This window comes from Rutilus rutilus, assembly GCF_951802725.1.
Source record: "Rutilus rutilus genome assembly, chromosome: 6".
Lineage (NCBI taxonomy): Eukaryota > Metazoa > Chordata > Actinopteri > Cypriniformes > Leuciscidae > Rutilus > Rutilus rutilus.
In genome coordinates this window covers 47,453,695-47,475,024 of record NC_140214.1, presented here as the reverse complement: position 1 = coordinate 47,475,024, position 21,330 = coordinate 47,453,695, and positions in this window count along the sequence as shown.

Genomic DNA, 21,330 nt, shown 5'->3' with positions numbered 1-21,330 from the left:
CAGGTGTTGCTGTAGATGGCAGTGAGGACAGTGCAGCTGATGTTGAGGACAAATGAACCACCGCAGGTGTCGCTGTAGATGGCAGTGAGGACAGTGCAGCTGATGTTGAGGACAAATGAACCACCGCAGGTGTCGCTGTAGATGGCAGTGAGGACAGTGCAGCTGATGTTGAGGACAAATGAACCACCGCAGGTGTCGCTGTAGATGGCAGTGAGGACAGTGCAGCTGATGTTGAGGACAAATGAACCACCGCAGGGGTCGCTGTAGATGGCAGTGAGGACAGTGCAGCTGATGTTGAGGACAAATGAACCACCGCAGGGGTCGCTGTAGATGGCAGTGAGGACAGTGCAGCTGATGTTGAGGACAAATGAACCACCGCAGGTGTCGCTGTAGATGGCAGTGAGGACAGTGCAGCTGATGTTGAGGACAAACGAACCACCGCAGGGGTCGCTGTAGATGGCAGTGAGGACAGTGCAGCTGATGTTGAGGACAAACGAACCACCGCAGGGGTCGCTGTAGATGGCAGTGAGGACAGTGCAGCTGATGTTGAGGACAAACGAACCACCGCAGGGGTCGCTGTAGATGGCAGTGAGGACAGTGCAGCTGATGTTGAGGACAAATGAACCACCGCAGGAGTCGCTGTAGATGGCAGTGAGGACAGTGCAGCTGATGTTGAGGACAAATGAACCACCGCAGGGGTCGCTGTAGATGGCAGTGAGGACAGTGCAGCTGATGTTGAGGACAAATGAACCACCGCAGGGGTCGCTGTAGATGGCAGTGAGGACAGTGCAGCTGATGTTGAGGACAAATGAACCACCGCAGGGGTCACTGTAGATGGCAGTGAGGACAGTGCAGCTGATGTTGAGGACAAACGAACCACCGCAGGGGTCGCTGTAGATGGCAGTGAGGACAGTGCAGCTGATGTTGAGGACAAACGAACCACCGCAGGGGTCGCTGTAGATGGCAATGAGGACAGTGCAGCTGATGTTGAGGACAAACGAACCACCGCAGGGGTCGCTGTAGATGGCAATGAGGACAGTGCAGCTGATGTTGAGGACAACTGAACCACTGCAGGTGTCGCTGTAGATGGCAGTGAGGACAGTGCAGCTGATGTTGAGGACAAATGAACCACCGCAGGGGTCGCTGTAGATGGCAGTGAGGACAGTGCAGCTGATGTTGAGGACAAACGAACCACCGCAGGGGTCGCTGTAGATGGCAGTGAGGACAGTGCAGCTGATGTTGAGGACAAATGAACCACCGCAGGGGTCGCTGTAGATGGCAGTGAGGACAGTGCAGCTGATGTTGAGGACAAATGAACCACCGCAGGTGTCGCTGTAGATGGCAGTGAGGACAGTGCAGCTGATGTTGAGGACAAATGAACCACCGCAGGTGTCGCTGTAGATGGCAGTGAGGACAGTGCAGCTGATGTTGAGGACAAATGAACCACCGCAGGTGTCGCTGTAGATGGCAGTGAGGACAGTGCAGCTGATGTTGAGGACAAATGAACCACCGCAGGGGTCACTGTAGATGGCAGTGAGGACAGTGCAGCTGATGTTGAGGACAAATGAACCACCGCAGGGGTCACTGTAGATGGCAGTGAGGACAGTGCAGCTGATGTTGAGGACAAATGAACCACCGCAGGGGTCACTGTAGATGGCAGTGAGGACAGTGCAGCTGATGTTGAGGACAAATGAACCACCGCAGGTGTCGCTGTAGATGGCAGTGAGGACAGTGCAGCTGATGTTGAGGACAAACGAACCACCGCAGGTGTCGCTGTAGATGGCAGTGAGGACAGTGCAGCTGATGTTGAGGACAAATGAACCACCGCAGGGGTCACTGTAGATGGCAGTGAGGACAGTGCAGCTGATGTTGAGGACAAATGAACCACCGCAGGGGTCACTGTAGATGGCAGTGAGGACAGTGCAGCTGATGTTGAGGACAAATGAACCACCGCAGGGGTCACTGTAGATGGCAGTGAGGACAGTGCAGCTGATGTTGAGGACAAATGAACCACCGCAGGTGTCGCTGTAGATGGCAGTGAGGACAGTGCAGCTGATGTTGAGGACAAACGAACCACCGCAGGTGTCGCTGTAGATGGCAGTGAGGACAGTGCAGCTGATGTTGAGGACAAATGAACCACCGCAGGTGTCGCTGTAGATGGCAGTGAGGACAGTGCAGCTGATGTTGAGGACAAACGAACCACCGCAGGGGTCACTGTAGATGGCAGTGAGGACAGTGCAGCTGATGTTGAGGACAAATTAACCACTGCAGGTGTCGCTGTAGATACTGATGTTGAGGGTAAATTAACTACTCCAGCTGAAGTTTTAGAGGATTGAAGGGGTACATTTGATGAGCATATTTTTAAGTGAGCTTCCATAACATATCTCCTCAGAACAGTTTTACTGCAATTGGGACAATGGTAATGAGCCTCAACTCTGCAGGGCAGATGGCAACGACATATTCTTTTTCCTGTAGATAAAGCACAGTATGAAAAACAATACCAATGCACCAAAATAAAAAACATACAATTACAGTAGTCAACATTTGAAGTGGATCAAAAACTTTAATTAAAGTTGTCCTAAAACCACAACAATACCCGGTCTTGTCTTAGAACAATTTTTATGAACTTTTTTGATCCACTTCAAATGTTGACTACTGTTTATAAAACCCATCAATATATAACCCAAAAAGATTTACATATGTAAAATAAAATTGGGGGAGAGTACATAAGATTGTAAGCGTAAATTAAATTTACATGCACAAGAAAAGCTTTGTTAAGGTGTAAATTGTGTTTCAAGCTTAAGAACAAAAAGTTTAAAAAATTTACTGTTTACACTATTGGCTTCTTTTTTTTTTTTACCAAATATGGACAAAAGCATTGCAAGTCTGTGAACAGCAATTTGCAAGTGAACACAACAGTTTAGAGAACTCTTTCAGAGCAGTACCTTCTAGTGTTTATTTGAAGGAAAAATATGTACGAATGTGCTTGTGCACCTACAATTACAGTCCAATAGTGTAATGCACCTACCTTGGAAGACAACTGCTTTTTTAAAATGGGCGTCCCAATGTAGTTTTATTTTTTTCAGGGTGGTTGGCTTCAAGGAAGGGCATAAACTGCAGTGGTATAGAGTGCAACATGATGTGCACTGTGGTACAAGGGGGGTTCCAGAAACTAAAATTATTGATTGGTGCACTGCATGATGCATCTGTAATGAAACCAATGATAATATTAATATTAGGATGTGTTCAGGAAATGACATCCGAATGTAATGAGCTAAACTGATATGCAAGGCCGAAACATGACTGAATATTGCTTGTATTTTACAATACGTATTTTACTAAAAATGTTTTCACCGTAAAAAAAAAAAAACAGTTAACAGTGTGAACTACGGTGGTTTCAACGTGCAAGCAATTGAAAGGCAGTTTATATACCACTCTATTAAATAGTTTCGTTTATGTATTTAAGACCATGAGTGGTTGGCTTGTTAGGCCTAATATGTGTATATCAGAGATTAAAAGTCGTGTAAATGAACGTAAAACGCATTATCATATACTGAAAAAGCATGTTAATATATACTTACAGCAACGATTTTTAAACGACGCACTGTTCTCAATCCGACACGAGGAGAAGGGCCACGCTATATGCGTCGATTGCAAGTGACGTCACGTGCAGAGGAAGCGCTGGTGTCTGAGCGTGCAGGTCTGGGAGTGCAAGTGTAGCCAGGCAAAAAAGAGAGGGTCAAACAAATTTATGCACGGCTGATTTGTGGAAAATTGATCAAGAAGTATAAATTACAGGCTTTCTGCCAAAAACAGATTGGCTTTTCATATAAAAGGTGGAAAACATGTGGGAAAGAACTTGATTTCATAAGACAGAAGAATATAATCTCTCAAGGTCTAAGGAGCTCTGTCAAACAATACTTTTTGAGAGATGGTGTGAGTAGGGTTGTCACTGGAAAGAAGAACACAGTCACTGTAAGAAAAATAAAAAAGCAAAGAAGAATTCTCTGTGACACAATGGTCAATCTCCACAAGAAGTTCAGTGCAGAGCATAAGCATGTGTCTTACTCTTTTTTTTGTGCCCAGAGACCATTTTGGGTTACACAGCCAAAAGAGGCTGACCGGGATACTTGCCTCTGCAAAACACATGAGAACTTGCAGTATATGGCAGACAAGCTGTTTTCACTTGGCATCCTTACTTCCAAAAATTTGGAGGAAATGGCTGATGCCATTGCGTGCGATATGACAAAAAAGGAGTGCGCATATGGCCAATGCAAGGAATGCAAGACGACCACGTGTTCACTCTTCAGATCCCCTCAGAACAAAGAGGTAAATCTGACTCAGTGGTCCCTTGAAAAGATAAGTCATGAGAATGGTTGTGATAGCTCCACTGTTACAATCAAAAAGGAAATTGCTATAACAGAGGATGAACTTGTGACTCAGTTTCAAGACAGATTGTTTAACTTCCGTGGACACCTCTTTAACATCAGATGGCAGTATTCCATGTACAGGAAACTGCGTGAAAATCTTGGCCCAAATGAATGCCTCATCCATATAGATTTCAGTGAAAATTACTCCTGCAAATATGCAAAAGAGATACAGGCAGTTCATTTTGGGGGTTCACACAAACAGGCCACCCTTCATACGGGTGTGCTTTATGTCAAGGCTGAGCCAGCACCAGTGCCCTTCTGCACTATATCACCAAGCAGAAGACATGACCCTCCTAGCATTTGGGCCCACTTGGATCCTGTTCTTAAAATGATTCAAGAGAACCATCCAAATGTGACCTGTCTGCATTTTTTTAGTGATGGCCCAGCCTCACAGTACAAGCAGAAAGCCAATTTCTACCTTTTGTCCACTGTACCTTTCAAGAAAGGGTTTTCCACAACCACCTGGAACTTCTTCGAAGCCAGTCATGGCAAGGGGGCACCGGATGGGATAGGCGGAACACTTAAAAGAACTGCAGACAATTTAGTTAGGCATGGACAAGATTTGCCCGATGCAGAATCCCTCTTTTACCATTTGAAACATTCTTAAATTGGTTGCCAGTGTGTTATAGAGTTGATTTTAAAATTTTGTTGTTAGTTTTTAAGGCTTTGATTGGTCTGGCACCATCCTACTTGTCAGATCTTATAAATGTGAAAAAGTCAACAAGATGCTTGCGATCCTCAGACAGCATTATACTGTCGTATCCAAGATCGAGACTGAAGTTGCGAGGTGATCGTGCTTTTTCAGTGGCCGGTCCTAGGATGTGGAACAGTCTTCCCTTATCTGTGAGGTCTGCTACGTCTGTTTATGAATTTAAATCTAAACTACAGTCTTATCTATTTACTCTTGCATATCACTCATAATTTTGATCTCGTTAAAACCTATCTATAGTGTTTTATTATCTGTTATTAATATATTGTGTGTGGTTTTGTTTTATATTTATTAACTTGTACAGCACAGTGGTCAACGTCTGTTGTGTTTATTTGTGCTTTATAAATAAATAAAATGAAATGAAATGAAATGAAATGATTTGAAACATTCTGGATCAGTGGTACGACTGTTTTATGTTGGAGAAGAGGATGTTGATGCCTGGGTACAAATGATGGAAGAAGTGCAAACACTGAGCACCATAAAGGGAACGATGAAAATTCATCAAGTGGTGAACCCACTGAACCCAGCTGTCTAAAATACAGAGACATAAGTTGTTTCTGCCAGGCTGAAAAGGGTGTGTATGATTGCCCATGTTATGCACTCCAAGAGGCATCTCTATGCATGAAAAAAATGGAAAATCTTGCAAAAACTGAACAATTGTCATTTGATGGTTCACTTCGTCCAGAGGTCATAGAGAGTAAACACATTGGACAGTGGTGTGTTCTTAATTACGATGAACAGCCATACCCTGGCATCATTCAGGAAGTGGAGAACCACAACATCAAAATCAAATGTATGCACAGGAACGGCATAAACAAGTTTTTTTGGCCAAGCCCCAGAGATGACATAAATTGGTACAGTGATGATCAGGTGATTTGTTTCATCCCAGTGCCACTACCAGTCAACAAAAGGTCTGTTCAGATCAACCATGACATTTGGGAATACCTTCAAGAACACTGAAATCTAAAACAAAAAAAATGGTGATACTGATAACAACCAAACCACCTATAGGCAGACTGCAATAAATAGGCAGCCCTTGAGCTGTTCTGAATGTTTTGTGTTAAATGAGTTTGTGGATACATGATTTATTCACTGAAGATGTTTTTTATTCAGTTTTTCTCTAAATGTTATTTTATCAGAGAAGATAGTTCTTGTAATCCTACTCATGATGAATTTCAGTATTTTGCTCAATAAACTTTAAATTGTTAAACCTTTTATGCAATATTACGTCTGTGGTGTTATATTATGTCTGTGGTGTTACTTCAAAAAGTATCTGAAATTTCTTTCCTTCAGAGCCATTTGATCGTATAATTTAATGTTTTTAGACTGTAAAGTGGTTTTAATATTTTAGAATAAAGACTATAAAAGTAGCACAGACCATTTTTCCTGCCTTTTTTATGTATACACATTTTTTTATAAAACGAAACAGTTCTTCTTTGGCAAAAAAAATGGCCAAGATGAACAATTAAACATTTCTTTTGAAAAATTTAATTTAAATGATCAATGCAACTGAGTCCTTACACTAATTTATGTATTTATTAATTATTACCTAAAGTTGCATTTCCCTGCTCATTTTAGAACAAACCAAAATTTTACTTCAAATATTGGTAACACCATAGACATAAGTGGTTGTTTCACCAGTGTTTGATTCAAATTATTTAAAAATCTAAATGTTATTAAGCTTCAGTTTAAATGGATATATAATATTAAACTAATTTTAAATGCATAGCAATACATTTTATTAAAAGAAAACAAACAAGCATTTTTTTAATTTCTGCCTCTCATTTGCCACCCCAATTGAAGAATGACCCAATGATGAATTGCTTTGACTTGTGAAAGTGAAAACTGATAAACTTATGTTAATGTAAAAATATTTTGCCATGAGTTATTGATCACATTTTTCCAGAGTATAGTTCATTGTAATGACATTGTGTTTTCCTCTTTTGTGCACTTTTACACAATACACCAACACTTGTATCTGTTCCCAAGAAAGTGGTGGCTGAAATATGTGCAGTAAGTGGACATTTTCTAACTTTCCAAAGGAAAGAAAGTATAAGACTTTGTAATGTCCATTTGTTTCCATTGCACTGGACAGTGAATAAACCCTCTCAGATAACTGTCATATGGAGGAACTAGCCTACCTCCAAGTGCATAAATAACTTTACTTCATTTATACTTGTATGCTTTATGGCTGCAATATAAGTTGCAGGATTCCACATCTACAGAAAGGCCTACAGAAGAGTCTGCACAGACAGAGGAGACATAGGCCTACAGGTGGGCAGTGTATAGACAACTTTTCCTTTTTATTTGTTGAATGAGGCATGTGTCTAATATCACTTGACCACTGGCTTTTCTTTACAAAGAACAATTGAAATAAAACTCAAGGAACTAAGCATATTTGTCTTTTATTAAACATTTAATGAAAAGTGTTTTTTTTTTTTTTTTGCCAATGTTGTGTAATATGGCACATGCAACAATGCCATAGGCCCTGTCAGGTGTGCAACCCTCAGACTTATCAGACACTGAAATCTTCCCTTTAGTTAGCCAAAGTTCATGTCATTGTGTGCCCTTGTCCTGGCTAGAGCTGCAGTGTAACTGGTTTGGGTCAGGGAATGGGGTCATAAAACACCTGTCTGCAGGAACATGTCATAATCACCTATGAACAAATGCAGTTCTGTTAGGATCAGCATAAGTGTATGTAATACAGTGAGCTTGATATTTAATTGTGGAACTTTTCTTACCACTTTCAAATAATGTGCATAAATGTGAACCTCTGAAAATGCTTAAGTCAGGCACAGATCCTGGCCATTTTGCTTTCACATTTGTGATATGGAAGATTTTAGTAAACTGCCTTTTTTTTATTTGATATAATATTACTAATCTGGAATATTAAGAATCACAATAGTGACTGGGCTGCACATTTACATTGTGAACCCCCTTTCTGTTCACATAATCCCCTTCATTGAGGCCTTGATGGCAGTCTATGGTCTAGCCTATAGTCTATGGTACCAATCACGTTAGTGAAGCCTGAGTGACATATACTGTAATCGGCATGGTCATGATTGCATGATCTTCATAAAAAATTATGATAGCCAAAAAAAAAAAAAAAAAAAAAAATGCTTTAGCCTACAACATTGGGACTTAAGTGGCTTGGAAATGGGAAACTAAAACTGTTTTTTAAACATAAAAGCGGCAAAAAACGACAATCTCACGAATCACGAGAAAAAATGTATATCTCAGAAAGAAAGTGCACTATCGCGCTGCGCTGGACTTCCCGTATCAGCTCCGCTCATGAAGCCGGGATCTAATCCTGTTAACATGAAATAAGCTGCTCCCGAGCAGGTTTAAGTTTGCGCACATGTTGCTATTACAGCAAGTCCAGGATGAGCGTTGAAGAACCAAACAATCCAAGATCATGCCAAACCGCCAACAATCAAATCCAGCTAAGTGAGTTAGCGACGTACGAAGAACGGACCCCTGTTGTGTATCATTAGTTCCCTATTTAATCCCCTCTTGTCTGCTGTCTTGTGTTGGTTCATTGTTAAACCTGCTATGGTGTTATGTTATCTGCTGTCATACATTGTGCGGTCTCTCTGTGAGTACCTTGTCAAGTGAAAGTTCTGTTTCTGTATTAGCTGTTTATTTGTAGTCTAGTTATGTCAAGTCTTAGTCTAGTTTTGTCACTCGTTGCCCTGTCCTTGTTTTACCCCCTCGTGGGCTTTGTTTTCCCTGTTATTTGTATATAATAAACCTAGTGTGTCCTGCAAACTGTCTGCTATTGGGTTCATCCTTCAACCTCATAACAAGAAAGTCTAAAATATAGCTTGACTAAGTGATCCAACTCTGCCATCCTCTATCAGTAGGCTATGAAATGAACACTGATCAAATGCGTTATTCTCTACATTTCATTTCGACTTTTTTCTCGAAACACAATGACTTTATTCTCGAAATTTAACGAGTTTATTCTCACGATTAGTTCGACTTTTTTTTCTCAATTTAACTTTTTTTTCTCGAAACACAACCACTTTATTCTTGAAATGTAATGAGTTTATTCTCAAGATTGTATTTCGACTTTTTTCTCGAAATTTAATGAGTTTTTTCTCGAAACACAACGACTCTAGTCTCTATTTAATGAGTTTATTCTCAAGATTGTATTTCGACTTTTTTTTCTCGATATTTAACTAGTTTAATCTCACATTATAATGACTTTAATCTCGAGATGGTTTTATTTTTTTATTATTGCCTGGCCCTAATCCTCTTCCATAAACACTATTCCCTGTTTTGACACGAGTCAGATTTGTTGAACTGTCACTGCAAAACTCTACACACAAATCCCTTCATTTCTCATTACCTAGACCATGTTGTCATGTATAAACCACTAGCATTCAATATTGTTCACTCAAGTCAGCACAGCTCCAGCTCAGTTAGTACACAATTACCGAAGTGGAAACACTAGGGCCCGGTTTCACAGACAGGGCTTAGACTAAGCCAGGATTAGACCATAGATCAATTAGGACATTTAAGTAATTTTTATAAACATGCTTAGAAAAAAAACAGGCACTGATATATTTTTAAGATCAGTCAGTGCAAGTTTATTTCAGTGGAAACAGCTCAGACTTACATTTTAGTCTAGGACTAGTCTTAAGCCCTGTCTGTGAAACCAGGGGTAGGAGTCAAAAGTGAACACACATCAGATCCTTCAATAGATGGATAGAAGGGCCCAAATCAGTTTGTTGAGTTTTGGAACAATGGATCTAGAAAGACATGAAGGAAGAGATTGAGGAGGGATAAGGAGGAGGACGAAGGGCAAGAAGACAAGCAGTCTCAGATGAAATTCAAGCCACTCTAGTTGCCCATGTCTTTATCAATGAGCTCTGAACATTGATAAATGTTCAATTTATCAATGAGCTCAAAACATGAGGGAGGCTGGGCTACGAGTAAGGCCAAATTTGAGTCGCTTTACTGTCGCCTCGAGAACCTTCAGGAGGTGTGGTGGCAAACACAATTCTATCACTAAATAAGAGACAAACATTTCCAATAGTCTTTGATGAGGTTTATTCTCTTGCAAGAAAAGGCCAGCAGTCATACAGTCAGACAGAGTGGCTGCAGAGTGTGACAGTGAAGGAGGGCATCCTTTCTCCTTTATAGTCTTGACTCCAGAATGTTATCTTTCTAGGCCAATGATGGTGTTTCAACCATATGTGGAACATTCTTAGACGTGTTCATCATATTGTCTCCTTGAGTGGAGGCCCTCCTGTCACGACCAACACTCTTTACCATTCCAATACAATTCCATATTAGAACAAGGTTTGTGTGTGCTCTTTTACAGTCATATGATGGTCACACACATCTTACTGTAAGTAAATATAGAAAAAAAATAGTTTAGAGTTTAGAGGAGAGAATAAAAAAATAATACAGTTTTTCTCGATTGTTTACACACATTTTCTGAAAGCATGCCTCATATTCTCAGAACTTTACACACAAATCCAAAAACACACACACAATGGGCAAAATCCCTCAATTCTCCTGCAAAATGAAACTTTACATTCAAAACAATGTTATTTCTTCTCAAAATGGTATTTTGTTTTCAAATGACACACACAAACCATCATATGAATAGACATTTATAAGAACCAGTTGAACACTGATGTGCTCAGTGTAAAACACTAAGATGAATGGAAAACACTTCTTCTCCATTCATCATAATGACTTAGGCCTTTTTTCAGTGTTACACTTACTACAGACAGTACATACATAAGTGTGTTGTAAAATATTTGAGAATATTGTTTTTATACTCAGAACACACAAATACACAGTAAGAAATATATTTTATTACAGTAATAGATTTTTATTTTTCCCACAAAAACAATGTACATCCCAACCAACACAAAGTTGTACATACAGTGGTCTACATACAAAACAACAGAAGAATTTACTGTATACTTACTACATACTTTTTGTTTACAGTAAAAAAAAAATTTAAAAAAAAATCCAATGTTGGCATCCATTGCTCCATTGAAGAGCTCACCTGTTGAAGAGCTCACCTGTTGCCCTTTTATGCTAAAGCTCTGATTGCTAATTGTAAAACTGTGTGACAGGTGTTTGCCCATGTGAAGAGTCAGTGTGCATATCTGAATGGCAGTGTGTTCCTTGTGAAAACAAGAGATTTTCTGCATGAAAATTGTGCCAAAAGCAGAGAATTGTGTGTAGTGTTTTGAAGAGGTGTGTTTTAGATCTGCAGTTTGAGTGTAAAGCAGGAATTGTGCTTGTAGTTTAGCAGAACTGGTTCAGGGGGTCGGTGAATGAGTTACATGTTGTGGTCATTGTGTCTCAAGTACCAGTATTTGTGTGTAAACAATTGAGAAAAACTGTAATGTAAAACACTATCATGAATGGAAAACCCTTCTTCTCCATTCATCATAATGATTTAGGCCTTTTTTTGTTCAGTGTTACACTTACTACAGACAGTACATACATAAGTGTGTTGTAAAATATTTGAGAATATTGTTTTTATACTCAGAACACACAAATACACGGTAACGAATATATTTTATTTTTCCCACAAAAACAATGTACACAGTGTACATCCCAACCAACACAAAGTAGGACATACAGTGGTCTACATACAAAACAACAAAAGAATTTACTGTATACAGTTACAGTCAAAAAAAAAAAAAATCCAGTGTTGGCACCCATTGCCCCATTGAAGAGCTCACCTGTTGCCCTTTAATGCTAAAGCTCTGATTGCTAATTGTAAAACTGTGTGACGGGTGTTTGCCCATGTGATGAGTCAGTGTGCATATCTGAATGGCAGTGTGTTCCTTGTGAAAACAAGAGATTTTCTGCATGAAAATTGTGCCAAAAGCAGAGAATTGTGTGTAGTGTTTTGAAAAAAGTGTGTTTTAGAAGTACAATTTGAGTGTAAAGCAGGAATTGTGCTTGTAGTTTAGCAGAATTGGTTCAGGGGGTTGGTGAATGAGTTACATGTTGTGGTCATTGTGTCTCAAGTACCAGAAAATGTGTGTAAACAATCGAGAAAACCTGTAAAAAAAGTAAAACGGAAAAAATGCTTTTTGTTTTGTTTTGTGTGTGTTGTACTGTGTAGTACATGAATGAATAAAACTGTGCCAATTTATCCATTGGTTGTCTTTTGTGTTCATCGTGAAAAGGTTTGTGAGGGGGGGAACCACAAGCGACATAACTGACCAGTTTTGGAAATGTTGTTTTGCATTTACAGTTTTTCTCGATTGTTTACACACATTTTCTGAAAGCATGCCTCATATTCTCAGAACTCTACACACAAATCCAAAAACACACACACAATGGGCAAAACCCCTCAATTCTCCTGCAAAATGAAACTTTACATTCAAAACAATGTTATTTCTTCTCAAAATGGTATTTTGTTTTCAAATGACACACACAAACCATCATATGGATAGACATTTATAAGAACCAGTTGAACACTGATGTGCTCAATGTAAAACACTATGATGAATGGAAAACACTTCTTCTCCATTCATCATAATGACTTAGGCCTTTTTTTGTTCAGTGTTACACTTACTACAGACAGTACATACATAAGTGTGTTGTAAAATATCTGAGAATATTGTTTTTATACTCAGAACACACAAATACACGGTAACGAATATATTTTATTTTTCCCACAAAAACAATGTACACAGTGTACATCCCAACCAACACAAAGTTGCACATACAGTGGTCTACATACAAAACAACAGAAGAATTGACTGTATTTGCAGTAAAAATGAAATAAAATCCAATGTTGGCATCCATTGCTCCATTGAAGAGCTCACCTGTTGCCCTTTTATGCTAAAGCTCTGATTGCTAATTGTAAAACTGTGTGACAGGTGTTTGCCCATGTGAAGAGTCAGTGTGCATATCTGAATGGCAATGTGTTCCTTGTGAAAACAAGAGATTTTCTGCATGAAAATTGTGCCAAAAGCAGAGAATTGTGTGTAGTGTTTTGAAAAAAGTGTGTTTTAGAAGTACAATTTGAGTGTAAAGCAGGAATTGTGCTTGTAGTTTAGCAGAATTGGCTCAGGGGGTTGGTGAATGAGTTACATGTTGTGGTCATTGTGTCTCAAGTACCAGAAATTGTGTGTAAACAATTGAGAAAAACTGTATTACACCAGTGTGTAAGATTACGTTGTAGTGTGTGTGATTTTGAGGGCTTGTGTGTCCTGTCTGAGGGCAAAGTTTGGTTTTTCAGCAAGAGTGAATGGTTTTGAGTGTAGAGCTTCATTTTGACCTGAAAATATGATGTTTGGGGAATTGGGTGAGACGTTATGAATTTGTGTTTACAGTTTGGAGAATACGAGGCATAGTTTCAAGAAATGTGTTTAAGCAATCGAGAAAAACTGTAATACATTTACATTTAATCATTTATCAGACGCTTTAATCCAAAGCGATTTACAAATGAGGAGAACAATAGAAGTTAAACTAACAATATTCAAGTGCTGTGAATAATAGAGTGAATAGTAGTTATTTGGTAAAAGAGTATAATGTACATGCATTAGGAACACAAGCAAGACTATGACATTAAACTACTTGATGTTGTTGATCTGTCAGTCTATCGGGGGAATTAATGAGAATAAACCGTGCTTTATACAACCCTCCTCTCCATCGTATGATAAAGTCCTGCTGATACAGAACGCCAGCAGAAGCATCAACGGCACATCAATACATCTTTAATAAAACTCTGTTTACCGTATGTGTTTAATGGAGCGCAAACAGAGCAATTGAGTTTTGAGTTTTATGAGTCAAGAGTTCTCTCTAATAAACCTAAATGTCACAGAAAGGAAGGGTGTGTGCAGTGAAAAGAATGACATTGACTTCATTTATTGAGTGCAGATGTTTAAACTGAACTGCAGGCGGTCTGTGAATGAGACGCAGGCTTTTGCATTGAAACACAGCAGGCAAACGCTGCACTACTGTCTCGAGAGTGTTCGTCCCCGCTGTGTGTCGAACTCTGATGTGTGTCAGTTCTACAACAGCAGTGAACAGACTTCATTAACCCTCCAACATCAGGCCTCAAGAACATGTACAATACACAGTCAGCCAGTGGGTTCAGAAACAGGAGATAACTAGAAAAATACACAAATATATAAAACAATATATAGCTGTAAATGTAAAAATTATCTATAATAAAACTCAGGATTACGTAGGGGAGAATGAGAAAAGTGTAAGTCAGAAGCACCAGGAACAAACTGCCCAAAATTTTCTTGCGCTGTAGAGAAGTAAGTGATATTGCGCGTGAAAGACCGCGACAAGTGCCAACAAAACACAGAATGATTATCGGGTAGGGGATTAAACAGCCGATCGATTGGGACAGATAGCTAAACAGCCAACGAGAGTTAACGTCTGCAAATATCAGAGGAACAAACCAGATGATCACAGAAACGACACAGCAGACTTTTAGTGAATGATGAGATCTGTACCAGATAGGATGAGAAACCAGAAGATATCGTTCAAAAGCAACACATGCCATAAAATACACACCCACAATCAAACTATACAAATATGCATAATAGGCATCCCATGACCCTGTGATTGTGAATGTTAATCTACAAATGATCTGAATGAGATCTGAAAGAATCAAATGAATAACAAACACTGGAGTGGAGCGATGAGATTTGATAAGAGCACACAACGCAAACAGAGTTAAGATCATGATTGGAATCTCAATGGCTGCAATTATACTGATAATTAATGGGTCTGCAGAATAAAGTTTACTGAGAAATTTCTTCATTGGATCGTCATCATAATCTACTCCACTTGATCCGTTGATATAATAATCTTCACTTGATCCGTCGTTGCTGGCGTTTTGTTCTGCCATTGTTTCATGAAATCTTGACAGGCAACACTAAATAACAAACCAGTCATTAGTTTAAAAACATGCATTCATTTACTATTTACTACTTTATTAAAAACATTAGGGAAAATATATGACATAACTTGTTTTCTGTGTGATTGTTGAAATAAAGTTTCCTCAGTTTGCTTGACATGTTCTTTAGAGGAGATGTGTGTAATGTTAGAAAGCTTGAAATACGTGAAATGTAAGATTAAAGTTTGGAAATCCTCCATTTGAACAATATCACAGAAGCAAGAATGCTGTTGTTCTGAATATTCAGTCCAGCACAGCTGCAAGTGTACAATGGTTTATTAAACTAGGAATAAATCTTGAAGAACTTACGTTACTGACAGGATTGTGTGTTTCGTCTGCAGGTCAAAGCAGAAGTTTGTGGAGCAACACACAGACTGACAGATGTTTCACAAGTTTCCACTGCCGTGTTTAAAGAGCTCTTCATTCACTGCACACACTGTAAAACACACATCTTAAAGCTACAGTTACAACAAGCTGAACAACATGTGCTAACGTTTGAATAAAGGCTGAAACACAATGACACAATAATTCCCACACGAGACGACATGATCTTACCTGGAATCAGACTGAAGACTGAAGACGCTGCTCATCAGGAGATGATGGTGTTTATGAGCTGCTCACGTTTTTTTTATAGCCTGAATTAACTCTAGAAACACCAAACAAAGATGCATTAAACATCATTAACAGGTAATGCACATGCAACCGCATGATTTTGAACTAAGATTTTGTCATACTGTAAGTTTATCAAATTATGATTATGCAGTAAGTGCTGAATAAAAACATCAGTAAAGACAAAATATTATAACTTCCTGAAAACAAAATCACTTTATTTGCAGTTTCATTCCAGACACTGATGTTTGTGAATCTCCACATCAATCTGTCAGTAAACGTTGAGTTAGTTTGATTCTGCACTACGCTTTAATAATGTTCCACTAATCTGTGTCTGATTCTAATTATTGACACTTGATGTAGTGATAAATGTAAAGTATATTAACTGTATCCACACGAGAAATGGGCATTTCTGTTAAAGATTTACAAATCATTACAAAATGTGTGTTCCACATGTTAAATTATGTTGTGTTAATATTGGTGAAAAGCTAATTCATGTTCAGATATTGTGAACATTAGACTTTTTCACAGTACGGTACACAACATATTAATGATATGAAATAAGAATCGATTAGGCAAGTCATCCTGTTTTAAGTTGATGAATGAATGGAACATTGTAGCACGCATCCCATCCAATAAATCACAATAATATTTGTGCTTTGTTACTAATGATATGAAACAAATTCTCAGATTTCAAATTACGTCCATTTTCTTACGAAATTCAAAAACATAAATAGCGTTTTGTCGCTGTGGCGTGAGATCGCTCTGGCTCAGCTCTAGAGAAGCACATGATCTTCTCTTCCGCCTTAATAACACCAGTTACAGCGCGAAATAAACATGAATGAGCATCTGAAAGTGTGTTAAATGATAGAGTACAACTTATCGAAATCTGTATCATGTCACATGGAATCACTCAATCAGTGTTTCAACCGTGGAAAGACGTCAGTAAAACAGCTTGTAAACAATGTCATGTAACATCACATTTACCTCAGAAAAAAAACATATCCAGTGACCATAAACTCGTTAGTCAGCGAGAAATATTAACTCTAGAGAGGAGCATTCTGCTAAATATATGCACCATATTACATATTCATTATAATTTTTAATGTTCTTCAATTTTTTAATGCATGTTTGAATAAATCTGGCAAGTTTTTATGACAGCCACCATTTAAATGTTTATATTTCATATAACTTTATTATTATAAAAATAAATAAAAGTGTTATTTAAATGTTTGTATACAAATCAGTTAATTTTTACCTTCAATATTATAGTAGGCTAATGAAGCCTATAGGCTACAACTGACTCCCATAGTTTACAGCATTAGTTAAGAGATTTGTTTTCCTTGAGAAAATTTGTCATTTATTGAACCTGATTTCCAAAATAATCAATATTGAATCGAATCGAATTGCAGGCTTGTGAATCAAAATTTAATCGAATTGTGAAATTTGTGTCAATACCCAGCCCTAGTAAATAATGACAGTAATGAACACTTTCATCCACATGTTGATAGTGAACACAAAAGTGATGTGATGCATATACACTGAACAAAATTAGAAACGCAACACGTTTTTGCCCCTATTTTTCATGAGCTGGACTCAAATATGTAAGACTTTTTCTATGTACACAAAAGGCCTATTTCTCTCAAATATTGTTCACAAATCTGTCTAAATCTGTGTTAGTGAGTACTTCTCCTTTGCCGAGATAATCCATCCACCTCACAGGTGTGGCATAGTAAGATGCTGATTAGACAGCATGATTATTGCACAGGTGTGCCTTAGGCTGGCCACAATAAAAGGCCACTCTAAAATGTGAAGTTTTATCACACAGCACAATGTCACAGATGTCGCAAGTTTTGATAGAGCGTGCAATTGGCATACTGACTGCAGGAATGTCCACTGTTGCCCGTGAATTGAATGTTCATTTCTCAACCATTAGCCGTCTCCAAAGGTGTTTCAGAGAATTTGGCAGTACATCCAACCGGCCTCACAACCGTAGACCACATGTAACCACACCAGCCCAGGATCTACACATCCAGCATCTTCTCCTCTAAGATCGTCTGAGACCAGCCCCCCAGACAGCTGCAGCAACAATCAGTTTGTAGAACCAAAGAAATGAACAAATAATGCACTGTTGTGCAGACGAGGCTGTAAAAACCTTTCTCATAGTATGCGGTTAAGCACCGGTGTGCGGGAGTGGCAGGGTTACAGCCTTTCTCCTAGATCAACAGTTACCTTTCCTTCTTATACCCTGAGCAAAGCATTGTTAAACATGAGTGGAATACCAACACCGAAACCCAACCGACAGGAAACCAAAAGATGAGGCAAATGTGACGAGATCCAGAGGGAGAGAAGAACATTAACATATTCTCCTCAATGCATGTTTAACCAATAGTATCTAGATTGTAGATACCTAGATCTAATTATGATAATAATAGTCATTTAAATTTAGAAATATCAAAATAATATCATGTTATATATATATATATACTTTTGGTAACGCTTTAGATTACAGCCCGGAAAGTACTGCGTAATTAAAATGAAAGTACAGTGTAACTTTCGGTAATTACAGTGTACCTATAAAGTACTTATGTGTAAGTATAGGGGAACAATATGTAAAGTCTTGGGAATAAAGGTGTAACAACCAGGAAAATACTGCGTTATTAAAACGAAATTACAGTGTAACTTTCGGTAATTACAGTGTACCTATAAAGTGCGTACGTGTAAGTATAGAGGAATAATATGTAAAGTTTTGGGAATAAAGGGATAACAACCAGGAAAATAACAAATTATTTAGGCAAATTATTTAGACTGTAAGTATTCCAGTTACAGGGTAAGTATGACATTGCGGGCTGTAAATTAAAGTGGTGTTTCTTACCCTCTTGTTTCATGTAGTTACAGGGTAAGTTTGACATTGCGGGCTGTAAATTAAAGTGGTGCTTCTTACCCTCTTGTTTCATGTAGTTACAGGGTAAGTACAATAAAAAACACATGTACACAATCTGACATCACTTGGAAAACCTTTATTTGAAAAACAACTTATTTCAAAACAGATTTACAACATATTACACTTCTTATTTATTTAATTTATTATAATTTTTTTTAAATCAACTTTTCATTTCAAATTCTAAAGTCCTGACAGAAAGTAGCATGTTTTGTCCTTTTTTGTTTCTCTTGCATGGCTTCCTCCTCCTCTTGGTCCTCCTCTTCTTTTTCTATCGTTCCACTGATTAGCCTAATCTTAAGGAGTCTTTTTCTATTCTGTATTATGTATTAAAAGAAAATACAGTAGCCTACACCCAGAAATGTTCTCATAATTTACTCATCTTTTCGCTACCGACCAACTTTCACCAGCGGTGCATGAGAGTCGGCTTCATAGGGGCGGCTTGAATGGCTTCGCGTTTGGTGAAGCTTTAAGCGTTCATTGCATTCTCGCGGGAGTTTGATGTGAAACGTGCGCGAGAACTGGTGTCTCTGTTCTTCTGCATGGTTTGTTTTTCATTATTATTATCTGTTATTGTTTGTATTTTGTTGTGAGCAATAAAAAAAACATTTAAAAAAATAATAATTCAACATTGGTTTTTCGGTGCGCTTACGTCACGCTTTAAGCCTCTGTTATACTCCAGTTTGGACGCGTACACGACAGCTGCGCACAGCTCGGACGCGGACAACTTGTATTTATACTTTCTCTCAACCCTCTCGTGAACGCGCAGGTGACAGTTGGTCGGAAGCGATAGTCTACAGTTTAAAAATTTAAAATATTTGGTATTTTTCTTACAAACGCTTATCGTTTCACTTCAGAAGAAGAGGAACAAGAGGAGGAGGAAACCAAGCAAGAGAAACAAAGTGCTGTAAATCCGTTTTGAAATAAGTTGTTTTTCAAATAAAGTTTTCCGAGTGATATCAGATTGTGTGTGTACATGTATTTTTATTGTACTTACCCTGTAACTACATGGAACAAGAGGGTAAGAAGCACCACTTTAATTTACAGCCCGCAATGTCATACTTATCCTGTAACTACACGGAACAAGAGGGTAAGAAACACCACTTTAATTTACAGCCTGCAATGTCATACTTACCCTGTAACTACACGGAACAAGAGTATATTTTCCCAGCATTTAAAAAAAAAAAAGTTGCAATAGTTTTACTTGCCTTGAAACTTAATCAGTGCACCTTTGCAATAATAACAAAATAGCCTACTTTATAAATCCACTGATATGTACCCCGTGATTTAAAAAAAGCCTTTATGTATTTTTGTACACTATTATTACAAAAAGGTGCAGTGTATGTACTCGCTAAATTGCTCCCAAAAGTAAGATTCTAAAATACTTTGTATAAATAATTTGCCTAAATAATTTGTTATTTTCCTGGTTGTTACACCTTTATTCCCAAGACTTTACATATTGTTCCCCTATACTTACACGTAAGTACTTTATAGGTACACTGTAATTACCGAAAGTTACACTGTACTTTCATTTTAATTACGCAGTACTTTCCGGGCTGTAATCTAAAGCGTTACCATACTTTTCATTTCAAAATCATTTAATTTTACTTTTACTTTGAGTAAATATTTAAGTACTTGTACTTTTACCTGAGTACAGTTTTTGGATACTCTTCCCACCTCTGGTAACCTGAAGCGTTCTCTTTCGAATGGGAACTCGGATGCGTCAAGGATGCTAACACCCACTGTGCCATACTGAGGGGACGCGTGCTGTGTGTGTGTGTGTGTGTGTGTGTTGAAAAATGACTTAGGCAATTATTTTAGGAAGGTGACAATATTCAATTATTGGTTCCGTTTTTGTGTTTTCTGAGAAACCTGAAAAAATGACTTAGGCAATTATTTTAGGAAGGTGACGACATGTAAAAATATATTGCACAAAAATGCAAAATGATCAGAATATGAAACAACGTGGTCACGGATTTTGGTCACGGCTATTTTTACATGTCGTCACCTTCCTAAAATAATTGCCTAAGTCATTTTTTCAGGTTTCTCAGAAAACACAAAAAAGGAACCAACAATTGATTATCGTCACCTTCCTAAAATAATTGCCTAAGTAATTTTTCAGGTTTCTCAGAAAACACAAAAAAAATGAAAAATAACTTCAGAGGTTTGTTCTTCTTGATGCAGCTCCCATCTTGAAAAGCATGTTTTTGTCAAAAAATTACTTAGGCAATTATTTTAGGAAAGTGACGATGTGTTTTTACACATTTTTTTGTACATAACTACGTACTTGGGTCTCGTCTACAAATCGACGTCCCCTAACGTCTCCTGTCGACGTTTAGTCTATCTGGGTCTACTAACTGACTTGCTTCCCTAAACTAGCTTACTTCCTGCGCAGGAATAATCAACAAACAGACTTCAGCAAATGTCCTTTAAATGCTTTAATCACGGCCGAAGAGTTCCTGAGCAGTTCTCAGGGAATCTCTCCCAAGAAGCAAGGCCGGAGGATCTCAGACAAATACCATTGAGAATCCCACCAGAAAACACGGATACAACAATTTTTTTAGAATCGAGACAACAAATAAGATTATCGTGACTAACATGTCACCTTCGATGATTGGTTCAATTGGTTTAAAAGCCCCAACCTTTTCCCTCTGTCACTGGCACAAGCTAACTCTGTTTTTGTGATTACTTATCACAAGGTTTGAGAGCTAGTCATCTATCTAGTTTCATTTCCCCT